The sequence below is a fragment of the Dipodomys merriami genome, unplaced genomic scaffold (assembly GCF_024711535.1).
Source record: "Dipodomys merriami isolate MVZ:Mamm:240054 unplaced genomic scaffold, mDipMer1.0.p SCAF_2659, whole genome shotgun sequence".
In the NCBI taxonomy this organism is placed as follows: domain Eukaryota; kingdom Metazoa; phylum Chordata; class Mammalia; order Rodentia; family Heteromyidae; genus Dipodomys; species Dipodomys merriami.
Window position 1 is genome coordinate 14,266 of NW_027204114.1, and position 5,311 is coordinate 19,576.

At 34.6% G+C, this 5,311-nt stretch overlaps 1 pseudogene; it reads left to right on the plus strand.

The window, feature by feature from the left end:
* Nucleotides 1-1,685: 1,685 nt before the first annotated feature.
* On the plus strand, nt 1,686-1,785 carry LOC138837190 (U6 spliceosomal RNA; annotated as a pseudogene).
* The last annotated feature ends 3,526 nt before the right edge of the window (nt 1,786-5,311 follow it).

Here is a 5,311-nt window from a genome sequence, read left to right on the forward strand (position 1 = left end):
ATCTTTCATTTATCATTAGGAGAGGGGTATAAAAATAATTTGTGACATTTGTGAATTTGTTTACTCATATGGGCTGGTCATCTGTAAATTGAAAGTTTGAACTACAGTACTTTCTCTCATATTTGTGATCTCATCTTTCATTTTAAGTTGCCTTACATTTCACAATTGCTTACTACTAATTCCTACAAGGAATTGGGGCCCTGAAATATTATAGGAAATTAGAAATTGAGATGGGTCTTCAATTACTTTCCGTTAGCATGTTGCATGGGCCAAGGTCAGAAGTCTTGCCCTTGTTATATGATGATGCAGATAACTGGGACTTGGTATCCTCAAACCTGTGGGTGCTACAGAAGAATAATAGTTTTTACACATCATATCAGCAAAATTTGGGTAAAATCAGTAAGAATGCTTCAGAAATATGGAGAAAAACACTTTGGGTCCAGCGAGTTAAGACAATAAACACAGCAGCAGTGTAAAATATCTTATAGATTAGAGGAAAACAATACTGTTTTTTTTTTTTACTATGTGAATTCAGAAGACCTAGAACACTTAGAAGGTATCACAAGTTTATAACGAAGACATTGCTTTGATACTTTTTATATTCTAATATATATTCTAAACCTAAGTATTTATATTCCAATTTGTTTATGGGAATAAATTTCAATTTATTTGTCAAATTATCAATTAATTCTAGCAATTCTAGAAATTTAAGATCAGCACATAGAAATATAAAATATATAAGTACTTATAATATAGGAAATTGTTATGCATTGTTCTGTTGTGGTTAGGGTATCAATGGCAACTCTGTTTTAAAGTATTATTCCATTATCTCTACCTCAGTTTTTGGTAGAGTTAGACCTAAAACTTTACCATTTGTAAGCCTGGAGGCAAGAGGAAACACTGTGATTAAAATATTAATAATTTAAGCCTAATATCGAGGAGAAACCTATGGACTTCTCCAAGTTTTATGGAAATATTTGGTGATAGAAAGTCAGTAGTGTAAGTTCCTGCCTGGTTGGATGGTAGACAGACCAGGATATTAGGTAATCATGCATATGAACACTTTTTTCAACTTCTTGGCTTTAGCTACTTTTGAAATGATAGGTATAATACACAATTATATTTTGATAAAATACCTTCTATTCTGAACAATTCGGTCTGAACTGTTAATCGCTCTATGGACCCTTGTAACTAAGATTAGTTTTGTTCCAGTAAGACAATCTATGCTGTCAGGGTAAGATATTCTGATTGGTTTGTTTCTACATGGGAGAAGGGTAAAGCGTCAGGAAGACATTTGTGCCAGTGAGACTCCTTTGCGAACTTTTAAGATGCAGAAGTTTAGAAGTAGCTCTTAAGCAAGACTTCCTTTGAATCCATTAGCTCCACAAAGCTAACTCAGTTGATTAGTGAGTACTTGAAAAGGCATCACCTTTGGACTTAGCTATAAAGACTTCAAAATATGATCAAATTTAAAATGAAAACAACAAAATAGTCATTGACAAAAATTGCAAATGTGAGCAATCGACCAAACAATGTAAGTTTTTCCCACTATACACAGAAATTTAGAGAAATAAGATCAATAGCATTTTAGGAACAATAAGGGCTCCTTGTTACAAATAGGCAACCAAAGATATATGCCTGTATAAAGATTGCATCATTAACTACTTAAATTTAGAGGATACTACATGCTTCAGCAGCAGGCCTAACCAAATGACAACAATACAGAGATTAACATGGCACTTGCAGAAGGATGATACAAAAATTCGTGAACTATTCCATATTTTTCATTCTTCAAATGCAAGAAATGAAAAGCAGTTATTAAAAAGTTGATTACAAAAATACAAGTGTAACAATACATGTAATTCATAGAATTAAAGGTTAGTTTGACATCAGTGTATTAAATCTTCACTTTACAAAGGCTCTTACATAGCATAACCTTTACAAAACTTGAAATTAGATAATATTGTCATCTTATCCCAAAGAAATAAAATACTATAAGGACCTAGGAAAAAAGGAATCTTATCTTTTTCTATATGGAATGTAATCTGAAAGGAGACATTTATTAATGAACCTATATATTATAAAAATGTAGACTTCAAAGTATTATATCTAGAAGATAATGAAATAGATTATGGACTTTATACAAACTTTGATATACTTTTTTTCAGACAAGCACCAGGAATAACTTTAGTTTCTATACTATTCATTTCAACAGATAAGGTAAAATTAAAAAAAAAACCCTAACTCTGCAGAAATCATTATAGATGCATACAAACAACTCTTGAATACATTTTGACATCAAAGTGAGGCAATTCACATGGAAGAATACCATGGAATCCATGAATTTTTAAATTAAGATATTGCTGTTGCTTTTTATTATGAAAATATTTTGTAGGGACACAAAAGATGGAATGGCACTTTTGAAATTTAAGAAATTAACCAAACCATTACTATGTAGGAGAATAATTTGTACAGCCTTCCATAACTTCAAAGAGGTAGTGATACATACTTATCCTTTTGGCAAAATCAAATGCAGTTTCTTCCAAGTTGTTCTTCAGACCCGGTTTGAAATTATGGTTCAACAGAAGGAGATACAGCATATCTTTGCTATTTCTATTCCCAGCAGCAAGATGCAAGGGGGTCAAGAGGCCTTTAGTTTGGAGATTGGTATCTGCATCATGATGAATTAAGAAAGAATCCATTCAGGTATTAATCCATATATAAGTACTATGCAGCGGTGCCAAACCATTCACAGTTATTGCATGAATATCTGCCTTCAGTTACCAACTCATGGACAATGTCTACATGTCCACTCTAGGCTCCCCAATGATGAGGGGTATACTTATCCTCATCCCTGGTATTCATATGAGTGGCCTTTTTGAAAAGTAGTCTCTGCAATGCAGTAAGCCCAAAGAAGAAATTTGCTTGCATTCTTCTCCATTATTTTCTTGCAATTGATACCATTCCTCACGTTTTCATCTAGTTGATGGTCGTCATCAGAATTGCCTAACAAGAGACTTTGAGTACCAGTGGGAATGAGGTGTCCATGTATTTCCCGAATAGTTCACGTTGGTTGAACTGGTCAGAAAAATCTGGTGAATTTCCTGCATGTTTTTTCACCATGATTTATTTTCTGTTTTTTCATTTTTACTATTTTAAATTATTCTAACTGGAGAGGAGGGAATTGATAGAGAGCAGAGGAAAGACGTTCCTCTGTATTCAAATGCACAGACTGAAAATGAGGACCAGTGGTGTCTTCATGTGCAGCTTATTCTAGGAATGAGAAAATAGGAAACAATGCCTTCTATGTAAATGATTTGGGAAATACAATGATATAGTGTAAGAGAACTTACTATTCAATATATGAGCTTTAAGAGCTTTCTAATACATCCATTATTTATTGGTTCTCAACATTAGAAAAAAATGTATAATGCAGTAGTAAAATAGAAGTCCTTTGCATGACTACTTAAATACCTTGTTTTTCGTTTTTTTTTATTGTGAAAATACTGTACAGAGGGTTTACAATTACATGGGAAGATAGTGATTACATTTCTTATCAAGCATTGTAGCCTCATCCTTTGTTTACATTTCCCATCCCTTCGCAGCCTCCCCTAGTCTCCCTACCCAATCCTTCCCCCCCCCCCCAACTAAAGTTGTAAAGTTCATTTTCAACTGACAACATGTACTTCTCATTGTGGCAACGGGTCCACTTGTATCCTTATTTAAATGACTTGTTTTTCCCCTCTCCCTCCACAAATGATGCTGACATCAAATACAGTGAAAGCAGGGGTTATACTATGGGGAGGGACATACAAAGCAACAAAGAAATAATCTTATAAATATGTTAAAAACAAATGCATGAAAGAAAAATAAACATTTAAATACATAGCTTAGGGTTCATTTTCCTAACTTCACCTAATCTGAGCTTTTCTGCTTGAATCATACATATACTAGATATTGCAAATAAGGGAAACCATGGGACCTATGTTTCTTTGGGCTTGGATTACTTCACTTAATATAATTATTTCCAAGTCTTTCCATTTCCTAAAAAATGGGGCAATGTCATTCTTCTGATGGAGGCATAGAATTCCATCGTGTATATATATCACATTTTCTTGATCCAATCATATAGTAAGGGGCATCTGGGTTGGTTCAATAACTTAGCTATGGTAAATAATGCTGCAATAAACATAGTTGTGCTGGTAGCTTTAGTGTGGTCTTGTTTGTAAACATTTGGGTAAATGCCCAAAAGTGGGATTGCTGGGTGTCATAGGGGAGATCTATGTGGAGTCTTTTGAGGAACCTCCATACTATTTCCAAAGTGGTTGAACAAGTTTACACTCCCACAATCAATGAAATAAGGTTCCCTCCTGTCCACACCCCCTCCAGCATCTGTTGTTGTTAGAGTTCTTGATTTTTGCCATTCTAACTCGGGTGAGGTGGTATCTCAATGTTGTTTTGATTTGCATTTCTTTTATGGCTAGGGAGGTTGAGCATTTCTTCATGTGTCTATTGGCTATCCATCTTTCTTCTTCAGAGAAGTTTCTCTTTAAGTCTTTAGCCCACTTATTTATTGGACATTTGTTTCTTTGAGGATTTGCTCTTGGGGGATTTAATTTTTTGGGTTCCAAGTGTATTTTAGATATGAGATCCTTGTCCGTTGTATAGCTTGTGAAGATCTTCTCCCAATCCGTTGGCTTTCTATAGATCTTGCTGGCTATGTCCTTTGCCATGCAGAAGCTCTGCAACTTCATGCAATCCCATTTGTTCAATCTTTCTTTGATTTCTTGTGTTTCTGGGTCTCTATTAAGAAAATGTAGGCCTGCGCCAAAGAGATCTAGGGTTTCCCCTATTCCATCCTGTAATGTTTTCAGAGTGTCTGCTTTGACTCCAAGGTCTTTGATCCATTTGGAGTTGATTCTGGTGCAGGGTGGTAGATAAGGCTCTAGCTTTAGTTTTCTACAAGTAGTTAACCAATTTTTCCAGCACCATTTATTGAAGAGGCTGTCTTTCTTCCATTCTAATTTTTTAGTTGTCTTTTGAAATATTAGTTCGCTATAGGACTGTAGGTTCATTTCTGGGTTTTCAATTCTATTCCATTGGTCCTGAGGTCTGTTCTTGTTCAAGTACCAAGCTGTTTTGATTACTATGGCTTTATAGTAGAGTTTGAAATTTGGTATTGATATTCCTTCAGCAGTGTTCTTTCCTTTGAAGAGCGTTTTTGCTATTCGGGGTCTTTTACTGTTCCATATGAATTTTTGGACTGCCACTCCTATTTCCTTCAAGAACGAGGTTGGAATTTTGATAGGTA